Source organism: Pundamilia nyererei, unplaced genomic scaffold, assembly GCF_000239375.1.
Source record: "Pundamilia nyererei isolate P.nyererei 1_Seehausen unplaced genomic scaffold, PunNye1.0 scaffold00135, whole genome shotgun sequence".
Lineage (NCBI taxonomy): Eukaryota > Metazoa > Chordata > Actinopteri > Cichliformes > Cichlidae > Pundamilia > Pundamilia nyererei.
Window position 1 is genome coordinate 1392766 of NW_005187536.1, and position 14238 is coordinate 1407003.

A 14238-nucleotide genomic window follows, 5' to 3' on the forward strand; every position below is an offset into this window, starting at 1 on the left:
TAAAGCACTCCCTCTAATAACAGAGTTGTTCTCTGCAACACCATTACCCCAGTTGGAGAGAAACCCTGGCTGTCATAATGAAGAAGGAGCTGTGGGTAAGAGCTCCATAAACATTTTGCACCAAAGCAGACTATATAAGAACAGCAGGTCACTTTAAGCAAGATTTTCACTGATGGAATTTATTCAAACAAAGACCGAAATCTGAAAGCTGTGTCTCATTTTGACAGCTCGTCTCTGCAACAGTATAAAAGAGAGCGATGGCTTCTGTGGGAGAAACTGACCGACTGTGCATGAAATTATGCTTTTCAGTTTCCTGTGAGGCAGGAGGAGAATTAGATTTATTAAAAATGTATTAAAATTAAAACTCCTACATCTCTATTTTAATAACACTCATGCAGGTCCACTTAGCGTTAGTGCAATAAGTGCTAACAGTCTTCTTGCAGGTGTGATCACACAGTCTGGGTTAACTTTCTTTTTTGTTTCCATGTGATCAGAAATGCATCTTTTTTCTATCCTGATTATTGTAATTGTGTTGTTTTGGGAAATTTCTCCTTATGTCAGCTGCTCCCTTTATGTGTCACCACAGCGAATGATCTCCTATCCCAGCATCCTCCTGTCACGCCAACCCTCTGCATGTCCTCCTTCATCCATGACCCTCCTCTGAGATCTTCCTCCTTTCCTCCAGCCTGGCACCTCCATCTTTAACAGCCTTTGTCCCCCTGCACATGTCCAGCCCACCTCCACCTCTCTGACTCTGAGCTGTCCGTCTGATGGACTGAGCACCTTCAACTAGGCCTCCTTACTGCCACCATCTCCCAGCAGGTCTCACTCCATCTTCTAAGCCTCTCTTTCTCTATCCTTCTGTCACAATCCCCCAGCACTCGCCTCCACCCTGCCTGCATCGCATCGTCTTGAAGCGTGTGCTCACCACAGGCATTTTGTTCCTTTTTGCAGAACCACCTGTCCATTTCTCTTCCTAACACTACACCTACTCAACACCTCCTCATCACCTCTGTTCACGTCACCTCCATGTTCACTGAAGTCTTCTCCACCGCTCTCCCCGCTAAAGAAACTTTCTAACACTTTATCCAGCTTACTCCAGAAGTCCTGTTTCTCCTCCGTGGAGCAAACACACTGACACAGTCAGACCTCACGATCCCGACCGATCCTCTATGAACACAAAGACGTTATTCTGGATGCCTGACCTGATGCAGCTCCGCTCACTTGTCTGTGTTTGGGACCGGCACCAGTGTTGCCAACTTAGCGACTTTGTCGCTATATTTAGCGAGTTTTCAGACCCCCTTAGCGACTTTTTTTCTAAAAAGCGACTAGTGACAAATCTGGCGACTTTTTCTGGTGTTATTGGAGACTCATTGATGCTGTTTTGTGAACCACAAGGTTTATAACTACTTATAAACACACACACAGGGAAACTCCACCAGAGTGCCAATTTCGGGTCACTTTTGCCGGTCCAGGCCCGGGTAAAGGAGCAGGGTTGGAATTGTGACAATAAAAAAACAATAATTGCTAAAATAAATTTAATTTGTAGCTCTAAATAAACTCTAAATGCATTTAGGATGTTTTTTATTCACTTTATGTCTCTTCCACGATGTTATTTCTCTCTCCAACAACGTAGGTTACAGTTACATTAGCATGACCAAATATGCAAATTAGGCGATGACGTCATTTAGCGACTTCTAGCGACTTTTAGGACAGCCAATAGTGATTTTCAATACTGAGGAGTTGGCAACACTGACCGGCACTAGGAGCACACCGGCTCTGTTCCCCGCCCCTGAAAATGTGAAGCTATTAAATATGTCTTACTATGAAAATTAAAATGACAGGTGAAATTACAGTGTGACGGAATTTTTATGAACCTGTCTGTCACAACGACGTGCAAAGTCTGCTAGAGCCTGCGATGGTGAATAACGAGTAACTAACAGCAACTCCTGAGTGTCCGTCGCAGGTGACCGATGCTAACAGCTGCTATGCTAACAGCTGCTATGCTAACAGCTGCTATGCTAACAGCTGCTATGCTAACATAAACACTGAACATTCACATTTGCTAAAATATGATTTTCATCATCTCCTTGTTACAATAGATACGTTAAAACAAGCAAACAACCTTTATTTGTCACATACACAATTATACAGAGTACAACATGTAGTGAAATTCTTGTGTCTGAGCCGCAGACAGGCTGCAGACATAGCTGCGTCATTCCAGGGCTTGGTTTTAGCATGGGGGGTCTAGCCAGGACCCTTACTGGATACCGGGTGGGAATCGAAGCTCCGACGGTGTGTAGTCTTGTGTAGACACTGACTTGTATTTGCTGCGTTAGCCTGATACTTCCTCTGGGTAATACTGAACGTATATCTCAGACGGGCCTCGTTGCTACAGACTCACAGCATTTTTATTTTGTAGTCCTTTACACTGATGATGTAAAAACACATAAACTGAGAGATGTATTTCTGCTGGTCACCCACATAATACACTCAATGTTTTCAGTTAATATGCAAAAATTCGATTATCATTTCAATGCAAAAACAACCCGACTCACTTCCACCATGAACAGATGAGCAGATAATCACATTTGTAATCAGAGTCACACGCGGGAGACTTTCTGTTGTCGTCTATCAGCAGCCTCTGAGACTCTGAGGCCTTATTTAGAGGACAGGATGTTTTTGGCTTCACTGTTACACCTGAAAGGCTGTACGTTAGCTCTGTAATGACAGTCACTGTGCTACTAAAAGTCTGCTGGTGCAGAGGCAAACACAACAACATATTTCAGTTAGTCAACCAGATAATAAACTCACTTGTTCCAGTTAATATGCAAGAATTCAATTATGTCTTTGAAATAAACAACCCAGCACAATCCTGCCATGATCAGATAATCACATTTGTAATCCAAGTGCAGTCTTCCTGTTGCTTTATCAGCAGCCTCTGTGACTCTGTGGCCTTAGAGGAAAGGATGTTCTGGCTTCACCTGAGAGGCTGAACTTTAGCTCTGTAATGACAGTTAACTGTGTTCTTAAAAGCCTGCTCTTAGCGCACTCGCACTTTTTTAATGATGTGGAGTTTCTGGTCCTCTTTATCTCGATGCTGCAAAAATATTCTCAGTAAATTGTTCAGGATCGCGGCGCTAACAGGGAACAGCATCTCTTTAATGCTGCTGACTGAACCAGCTGTCACTGGGTCTGCTTAGAGAAGTGTGGTCAAACCGCTCTGACATTAATCCTAAACGTCACGACTAAATTCAATGATATTCAATCACATTAGTTCTTTTTAACATAATCATATTGTAAGAAGTAGGAAACTGGTGATGGTGAGCTTATTTTCCCTGCATTACGATGTCGCCGCCCTTATTCTAACCACAGCAAAGAGCAGCAACGGCTGTTTTTAAAAGTTAGTTGTTGTCTGCTGCTCATCATCTCCTCACACTGCAGGACGAACACGGTTTGTATGTATATAATCAGCCAGTGTGTTTTATTTTGCCACCAGCAAAAAGCTGCTGTTCAGCACAAAGATTTACAGCTGCTGTCTTATTCGAGCACCTGACCCCTTCTCCCGCCTGCTCAAACCCAGCACTCCCACTGCTCTCTCTAATGTCTGTAGGAGGGCTCTGAGCAGTTAAACAGTCATGTGTTTCTGATCCAGGTCTGTAAACACACAACTACTGTACAAACTCCCAGAAATTATGCACCGAAGGGACGTGTGGGAAGCTGGGCCCCGACAAAACCGAAGGGGAGCGGATAAACCAGGCTTTATGCACCCGTGCCCTCCAGTAACACACCAGTAGGGAGTAATTTAGTAAATTACAGCATTTTGTGTTATTTTATTATTATTTGTTCTGGGATCGTATTCATGCTGACGTAGAATAACCTGAATTAGAGTTCACTCCTGCGTGATTTGTTGTTTATGTCCAGAACCCACAGCTGAGTGAAATATGAAGGCGTAGATGCAAACCAGCGTCGTGCTCGGAAAACAGGGTGGGATTTGAAGGAATCTATTATCATATATTATCGCACTCAGCGGAAGAGGCAGGTTAGAGGCTAGTAGAGTATCACTTGTGACCAAACACATCAGCTTGATCCCCTGATCCCCTTAAAGCGATGCCTCCACCAGCACGATGCCGAAAACTCGCAGAGTTTCAGCAGGAAAAGAAAAATGCCAAATAAGACAGAACAGCTGAAATACTGCTCTGTAACTATGTAATTACTGCATTACATGTTTGTGTTTATTCATGATGACATCACAGCGGGTGGCAAACTAATGAGATCAGCCAAAAGCACAGGATGGGCCGGTGAGATTAGATTAGATTAGATTAGATTAGATTAGATAGAACTTTATTAATCCCTCGGGTGGGTTCCTCTGGGAAATTCGATTTCCAAAAAAGCACAGCACCGACAGAAGTTACAGAGTTATACACACATATATATAAATACAGAGACAATATAAATAAAATATACGAAGGGGATAAATAGAATAAATAGGAATAAAGATAAAAATACAAGTGAATTGCACATTTCAAGTATTGAGTCTATTGCACTGTTGACTATTTACAAAAAGTATTGCACAAAAGGTATTGCACAGTGAGGTGAAGAGGCACTACAGCTTAGTTGTTCCCCCTCCTTTGTCCTCCTGTTTCCCCTCCCTCTCCCCTCCAGAGAGGAGTTAAACAGTCTGATGGCGTGTGGGACAAAGGAGTTTTTAAGTCTGTTAGTTCTTGTCTTGGGGAGAAGCAACCTGTCACTGAACAGACTCTTCTGGTTGTTTATGGCTGTGTGCAGAGGATGCCCAGCATTGTTCATAATGTCCAGCAGTTTCTTTAGTGTCCTTTTCTCTGCCACTGTCACCAGAGTGTCCAGCTTCATGCCGACCACAGAGCCAGCCCTCCTGATCAGTTTCTCCAGCCTGGATGAGTCCTTCTTTGCTGTGCTGCTCCCCCAGCACACCACAGCATAGAAAAGTACTCCAGCAACCACCGACTGGTAAAACATCCTCAGGAGCTTCCTGCAGATGTTAAAAGACCTCAGCCTCCTGAGGAAGTACAGTCGGCTTTGGGCTTTTTTATACAGGTGCTCTGTGTTGCATGACCAGTCCAGTTTATTGTCCACCCACAGCCCGAGGTACTTGTACTTGTTGACCACCTCCACCTCCTCCCCCTCTATCTGAACCGGCAGTGGACCTTCTCTGGACCTCCCGAAGTCCACAACCAGTTCCTTAGTCTTTGAGGTGTTGAGTTGCAGGTGGTTTGTGTGACTCCATGCGACAAAGTTCCTCACCAGACTTCTGTACTCCTCTTCCTGATCATCCCAGATACACCCCATGATGGCTGTGTCGTCTGCAAACTTCTGAATGTGGCATAATTCAGAGTTGTAGCAGAAGTCAGAGGTGTACAGGGTGAAGAGAAGAGGGGACAGCACAGTTCCCTGTGGTGCTCCTGTGCTGCTGACCACTGTGTCAGACGTGATGTCCTTCAGCCTGACGTACATGCCAAACATTTTAAAATACGTACGTACTCCAGGTAGCTGGTCTCAGAACAGCTATGACACCAGCAGCATGACCTCCACTAGCATGCTAGCAGGCTACACACCTGCAACTACATATGCTACAGAAAAAAGACTGATTTCCAGCATCTTCCACTTTATAGACCAACTCACTTTATTGGTTTATCGGTGCAGGCAGTTCCTTTGCAGTGAACATTGATGTTTTGTTTTCAACATGATTCTGATGATAAATGAAACTTTTGAGGCAACAAGCCAAAACCTGCTGTAGCAAAAAGGTAAATCTATACTATTGAAGTGTTGCTGGACGACTTCACTCTCTCTCAGCCGTCTGACGTCCCACAAACCTCCACTCAGCATCTGCAGGCACCGATAGACAGAGCTGGCTCTGTATCTGCCTGAGAGCACGGCAGTCATTTCAGAGTGACTCTGGACTTTGAAGAGAGATACTGCACTGCAGATTTTTGTTTAATTAGTGGAAATAAAGCAAAGGATGTGATTACTGAATATCATTATGTTAACATTTCATTATAAATTTAACTCATAAGAATGTCCAAAGCTTACCATACAAGCATTTACTTTTACTTCACGGCTGTAATGACAGTTAGTTTTGCACAGTTACTCTTTGTCACGCTGTCATGGTGGTTGGCGCCATCGCGTCACCTGAACTGCATGTGATTGGTTGTGTGTCTGTCTGCGTTAGCCCTGTGATGGACGGGACACCTCTTACCCTCCACAGCTGGGACAGACTCCAGTCTTATGTTTACATTTACTGAAGTACAACTCTTAGAGAACATGATACGACCAGGTGTTGGTGCTGAGTTACAAACAGTGACTTCTTACCTCGTCAGAGGAGTTTCAGGGTTAATATCAAATGACACTTTAACCCCTGCTTTGCCCTTTCTCATGCATATCTCGTCGGACCGATATCAGCGTTTAATTGACAGGTCTATGTGTTGGCATTAGTCAGGCTCTGGTGACTAATGAAACAGCTCTCCGTCCATCCAATATGTGGATGAAACCAACACCCTGTGGCTCGATGCCTCGCGTCTGCAGGATGTTACCACTGCTGCCAATTAAAACTCTCACATCAGCATGAGATGGTTTTAATGGGCCAGTCGCTTCAGTCCAGCTGCAGTATAACTGAATACAAAGTAACGGTTTTCACACGAGTGTGTCTCTGCAAGCTTCTTATTAAATGTTCTTAAATATTAAAAAACACAAAGTCCACATTTTCTTATTATTTTTCTCCAGCATAAGTAAAAATTCAGTTCTTCTGTTTTTGTTAATGAGTCCACAGTGTGGTCATGTGAAACACTCTGAATACATTAATGCTATGCATAACTGTGCTTTGTTCACCTGCCTTTGGCCTGGAAACACCTGAGAGATTTACCTGTAATATGCAAATTATTCTTATTAACTTGAGCACACTAACTTTTTAGTCCTGCAGAATTCCCTCGTTCCACATGAGCTTTGCTGCTGATGTCATGTCACACTGCTTTTCCTTTTCTGCTTTGCTAAGTTTTTCTTCTAATAAGTCTTTTTGTTTGCTTATTTTGATGGACTTTAATGAAATTAAATCTACTGCTATTTCATTTACATTAAGATGAAATCCAGTCCTTTGTTGAAATCCTTGTACCCAGATGCTCTTGTTGTACATGTGGGATCACACCTAAGCGTTGGAGGTGGCGTTGGATCCGGGGTAGAGAGGGTGATGCGTCGGTGAGTGCTTATCAGTATCAGTATATGTGTGTGTGTGTCCAGAGTTCAGCTGAGACAGTGTCCTTCGCCCTGCCAGGCTAAGTAAACAGTCTTCCAGCCAACCCAGGTGTCCTTGTAGGGAATGGGAAGAACAGACTCAACACAGTCGTTATCAGGGTGTTGTTGTTCGGCTCCAGCCTCGAGCCCACAGCTGGCACCAAAGGGGTAGCAGCATTATGATGGTGATTTGTCTTTTGCAACAACTCGTGAGAATTTCAAAGCTGTTCTTTAACACTCCGACACTGGTCTTTCAATCTCCCGTTGGAGAACCGCGAGCTTCCCCATGATGGTATCAACCTTCAGTTCCGTGGTCTTGTCATTATTTTGCTCAGAGAGCCGATTCTGAGACCTCACGACCGCAGTCAGCTGTTCCAAGATGTGATCCAGGTGTTGTTCTGAGTGGACTTTTCCTTGATGTAATCCAATGTACACTCAGAGGTCTTGTTCTGAGTATTCACTGCAGCCGTAGGTGTCTCCAAGCTCATTCATGCTGCTCTCAGTGAGCCCGTTCTGAGAAGTCGCGCCTCGTCCCATCGTTTCAATCCCAGCTGGATTATAAATCTCTAAAAACACAAACAAATCTTGGCCTCCAGACACACTGTGAGGAGTTTGATTAAACAAATGTCTGAGACTGAACTCTGTCATCTGCTAAAATTCACAATGCAGGAACTCCAGCAACACTTAAGGGAAGAGGAACAACTTCATTGACTGACCAACACGCTTCGGCTTGTGGCCTTCATCAGGGTCACGCTGTGGTCATCTGCTAACATTAGCAGCTTTCTGTCTCAGAGGTGTGCAGAGAAACTCGTTCATGCATTTGTTGCTTCTAAAAGCATTGAAATGATCCAAACACAGCAATGAGATCACGTTTCTGTCGTATTGCTTCTCTTATTTGGCTCATTGTTAAATTCAACAATTGAATTTTTAAAAAAGGCAAAATCCAGAACAATTATTCCATCATATCTTTAAAATCTTGGTTTCATATCACCCCGCTCTCACACTGCAGGCTTCCTTGTTGAGTGTTGCAGTTACAGCTGGATCAGGACACTCTCTCGTCTCTCATTGATCCTTTTTCAGCGGCCGAGCAGTCGCCGTCGATGCCATTCTCTGAGCCTGGCTCTCCTGAAGGTCTCTTCCTGTTTTAAGGGAGTTTTTCTTCCCAACTTTCCAAAAGTCTCGGCTGTAGCATATTATCTGATTACAGATTTCCATATTCTATAGTATTCTGTACTTTGTTGTATAAATAAAAGTGAATTAAATGAATAATAATGTATAAACTGAAATAAGTGTTTGGCAGTTCTGAGGACAGGCAGTGTTGCCAGGTTCAGTTTTACTACATGTTTAACAATGAGCCCATTAGTTCCTCTTTAAATATTTCATAAATGTCACTTGGAAATCTGCCACAGGATGATACCATTAAAATTAGAAATCGTTTTTAGGCTTCCCATGAGCATGCCAAGATGGAGACAATATGGCATCCATCATTAAAAACTGTCTCGTCGGCCGTACTCTCAGGATAATTTAAGGAGACAGGAGGACTTGTGGTGATTAACAAATATATAAGATTTATATAAACTGGATCTCGGTTGCACTTTGTCATTTCTGTTCCCACTAATGGATCTTCGTGAGGTAATCATCAGCCAATGACGGAGAGGCACTGTCAGCTTGTTCCTCGTGCTCGTATAAAGTTTGTTTGAGTCTAATTAAAATTCATTGAAAACTTTTTTTCCAAATGTTGAGCTCCTCATAACATGCAATATTGATATAGCTGCTCTGGTTTTTCAGCTTACTGCTGCTTTCATCTGTTCATAATTAGCAAGTTCTGAATTTGTGATTGCTTCATAATAAACACTAAAAACGGTCTGACAGCTGTTTAAGGAAAGGACAGAAATATCAGCACAGCTCTGCTGCTACTATCCTTTTTATTAGTCTGAATTATTCATTTGATTTTTATGTCATGTTGAGGAAACCTGAGGACTGCTTCACGTTAGCAGCTCCAGGCACTCGGAGCAGGCGGGCGCTGACAGTCATCAGTCTGCGGTTACGTCTTCATGTGTGGTCACCGCACAGTTTCTAGCCTGTTTCACTCCACGTTCACGCAGATGTTCTGGCTCTTCTGTGCTTCATCAGTGTCCTGCTCGAGGACTCTTCGGCTGGGCTAACTTAGCTCGCAGGCTGTAGTATCCAGCATCCCTCTCTCACAGCGACAGATTTAATTCCTGTATTTGATATTTTACTCACTTTAATTCAGACGTCTGATTCTCTCAGCACTAATTTTGTGGTTCTTAGAGGATAAAACACATACATGTCAGTGGCCAGGTGGTGCATGTACTCCGCTGTGCCTTCTTCAGCATGAATGGGCCTCCTCTGTTTGCAGCTGATATTTAATATACCGCATTCTCAGCAGGCCACACTTAATTAATCTTTCCGTCTTGCCCGTCCACGTGTCGGCCCTCTGCGCGTCTTCGCCTGATACAGCAATCACGTCTGACGACGTTCTTCAAGCAATCATTGCTCCAAACAAACAGTCCAATCACAGCAGACGGAGTTTGTGGATATTTAGCCCTGAATGAGCTGTTCCCTTTGCCCCCACACGAGCTGGGGGGGCACGGCGATGTGCATCAAAGTGTTTGCTCGAAATCAGAGAAAACCCTGCAGGTGTCATTACTGCGATCATCATTTCCATGAACAGAACAGGTACAGATGTGCTCCGGTTGGGTTTGACACACGGACGACGGCACACCGGAGGATATTTTCTTTGTGTGAATGAATTCTGGATTTTGGGCTCTTGGTCGGCCGGAGCGAGCCCTAACCCTTAAATATCTTTTATCTGTAGACTTCCAGATGTCTTCATGTGTCGGAGGCGAACACAATGTGCTCCTGATTAAGGCTTATCGCTTCTTCTGTCTGACATAACTCATCAACAAATGCCCAGCAGTGAAAAAGCAATTGATTTGGTTGGCGGGAGGTCTGAGCTCCAGCCGAAATTAAAATGACACAGTCCATTGCTCCCACTCGCAATATTCCTGCTCGTGTCACGAGAGACTGTGAGACTCACGATTAATGCTTACAGGCAGAATCTGGCCTCATCCAGTCCCGACTGCTCTAATATCAGTGGCAGAACACAGAGTGGGAAACACAGAAATCACACCGTTTAATTAAACTCTTGTTGACTTGTGACAGTGCTGTGTCACTACTTACATGACAAGTTTGGGGAAAGTTATAAAAGAGAAGGTTGAGGGTTATCAGAGGGATTCATTACACCTGACTGGGAAAAGAAATTAAAGCACAAGTTTCCTAAAATAATCTTTCAAACTAATTTGTAAATGTCAGACTTTTTTGTGACAATTTAACAAGTCAAATTATCATAAGCGCTTTGCTGAGAGCTTCAAATCTGCATGTATGCGAGTCTCCTTTCAGAGAGTCTGCAGTGAAGCAGCCACTGTTTCGCTGTCAGCCGTCCTCGCTCCAGTGAGATCCCTCCTGCACAGACACTTTCTGAACTGCTTTAAAGTGGACGAAATCAATATTTTAATAATGATGTAACAAAGGCCAAAGAACAACGTGCAACTTAAAAGGGGTCGCTCGCAGTGGCCAACCGTCATTATCAACCTCGGGCTTTATGGAGTTTTACAGCAAATTTCAGCTGCACTTTACTTCCCTGCTCCAGCCTCAGCTTCCTCACTGCGCTGCTGTTTTCCTGCATTATCCATTCAGCACCCAAAATCCGAGAAACGTACTGGCTAGCTTATTTACATAATGGAGCATTTAGCAGCTAAAAAGTGTTTCAGAGGCCAGAAACAAAAGTACAGCAGCATAAATATTGGCTTTATTTGCCAGATGGTCAGAAACTCTACTCTGAATAAATCACAGTGTTACCGTCAGATGTGTAAATAAGCAACCGTTTGCCAAGAAGTGTCTGCATCAGCTTTAAACTGGATACTTTGTATTTTCTCACAACTTGTTGCCTCAAATCGCAACAATAAATCAGCTGATGTAAAGCAAACATAATAAATGGACATGTGTGTTAGCTGTCCGGGAACCAGCATTTCCTCCCAAGATGAGGTCAGACGACCTATCGACGCGCCCGTGTGTGCTGCTCATGTAATATCGGTTCTTTTGTTTATCTCACACCGCACAGAAACCTCATTTCTTTTGCCTTCCTGGTGATAAATTATGTTTATAGGAATATGCAGAGAGAATCTATTATCTGACTGTTTTCAATTCAATAGCGAAAGGGAGAAAAATTGACCTCTACTCTTTTCAAGGCACGATAATAAGCACTGAGCGGTTCTTAATAGAATACAAACAAACATGGGCACTGACACATAATATACAAACAGCCTGTGAGGTATTGCATTTGTGTTGTGAAGCTTTTTGCCAACGTGAGCTCTGTTTTTAAGCCTTTTTCTAACTCTCATTACGCTCTGTGACAAAGACTGGAGGTGTCTCACATGCAGCTGCTGCCTGGACTCAGTCACGCTGTGAATATTACTAAACGTCAGACGCATTCGTGGTCAGCGGCGTTTTCGCCTCTTTAATCTTTCATCATTAAAACATTTCTTTTAACTTTGGAAAGAAAACAAAGGGCAAAAAACCCACACAGTCAAACTGGTGGCGAACCCGTCGACGGCCCGCCACGAGACAGATGGGATTACAATACGAGGACACTAATAACACATCCATCCATTCTGTGCCTGTGTGGGAGTGGAGCACATCACTGTGAGCCAAAATTGTCAGATGGTCACTGCACCTCTCATGTGAAGAGGGAGCGTCCACAATCATACACTGTGTGTCCTGCCTTTGCCAAGTGGCATCTTGTCCCTTTATGTTGTCCTTTGATTATCATTGAGAACATGATGCATAAACTCCAGTCAGCAGCTGCTATAATACTGCCAGAGCCTCGAAGACACCTACAGGTCTGTTTCATACATGTTGACATTAAGACACTCAAGAAGCACATCGCTGTTCCCACTGCAGTAACAATTATATGTTGAAACGACTGCTGAGGTTGATCACAGCATGAATATTTTAGATGCCTATTGTCTAATTGCACTTAATTAGAGTAAGAACTGAAGGGAGCGTCCAGGGCGGATGCTGAGATGAAGCAGTAGCTGACGATGTAAATAAAGCAGATTCTGCAGAGGCTGCTTTCACTTTGAAAAGCACACATTCAAAAATCTGGAAACAATGATTTCCAAAATGAGCATTAATTTCTGGAAGCTGTGGCAGGAATATTCAAATCTCACACATCAATCTATCCTGATATCCTGCAGCTTCTTATGGCAGCAGATTACAAGTGTTTGACTCTGATAAAGAAGATTTCTGTAAAAGAAATGTAGCTGCGACCTGTATGTGAGAGACGTTCGCCATGTTTCCTCTAAATGTAATCAGATTCCTCTCTGCCAGCGATTTCCTGCAAATGGTTAACAGTTAACACATTTTCAACAATAGTTTGATGCAGGATCAGCGTACGGTGCCAAGAATGATATTTTAGGCCAAGTGTTTAACACAGCAGCTGCTGTACGACATCCTCACTGCACAGCCTCAGTGACAAACACAGACTGGGAAACCTCGGGGACACGAGTGCTGCTTCCCAAAGGTGGAGGAAACCTCGTGTGGCATCGTACGGCTTCTTATACGTTCCTACTGTCCCAAAGACTCACAGCAATGCTTCTCACAGCGGTGCAGGTGGCCACGCTCTCACTCTGCAGTGTCAGGTTATCATAAGCTGCATTTGGTTGGATCAGTTTTAATATTTAGAAGAGAAGTATTGTGATCTGTGAATAAATAATGAGTAATATTAGCCTTTTGTTGTGGAAAAACTTAATTCATTTTCCGCTTAATTAATCATCTCGATTACACCTGCGTTCATGAAAAACACAATGAACACACGATGATCCTGTTCAGCATCCGAACCAGTCAGACCTGCATCCATCACGCCGTCAAACGCAGTCCTGAGTGACTCTACTGCCATGATATGAAGCCGGTGTTGATTGACAACTCTTTCAAAATGTGCACTCACCACCTACGTATTAGGAAAACCTGTTTAACTAACCAAATATCTAATCTGCAGTTCAGCGTGGTCCAGATTACCTGCTGAATACCAATCTGATCAGAAAGGGGAAGAAACGTGATGTAAGTGACCTTGAACACAGCATGGTTGGCGGTCCCAGACGTGCTGCTCGGACTTTTCAGGAGTTGCAGAGAAAAGCAGAAAACATCCAGCGAGCAGCAGTTCTCTGAAAACGATTTGTTGATGCTAGCAGTGAGACGACCAGGCTGCTCTGAGCTGATTGGACGGCGACAGTAAGTCAAATCACCGCTCATTACAACCAACATATGCAGAAGAACATCTGAAAGCATGTAGAGCGCAGCGAGTGCAGCTCCTGACAGCTAAGAACAGGAGGCAATATTCACCCAGGCTCACCAGAGTCAAGCAAATCATTGACAGAAAGCAGCGGCGCTGAAGAGTGTCCATGTCTGCCGTGGCGCTCTGATGGTAGAGACTGTGGCATATATAAACACACAGCACTGAATTATTAGTGCTGCTTACATTTATGGGAAGAAGCACAAAAACAGGACGTCTTTGTGTCTTTGGAGGACCGAGTGAGGCCAGTCCATTTTTTCAGTCACTTTGTATCACAGTGACTGTTTGCATGCCGCCTGCTCGCCACCGCGAAAGAGCAGAAAGAAGAAAGGTGTGTGCTAGGCTCTCTGTGGTTACCTGGCCTGGTCCGCTCCAGTGTTGGTCAAGTTACCTGAAAAACGTAATCAGTAACTAATTACTGATTACTTCCCCAAAAAGTAATCCCGTTACTTTACTGATTACTTATTTTCAAAAGTAATTAGTTACTTACTTTTTAAAAACACGATTTACACCCTGAAGAGGTGATAAAGTGATAGATCTTTCAGCCCAATTCTACTTTTTCTGCATAATCCATCATACAAAATGTAATCAAATGGAAAAGT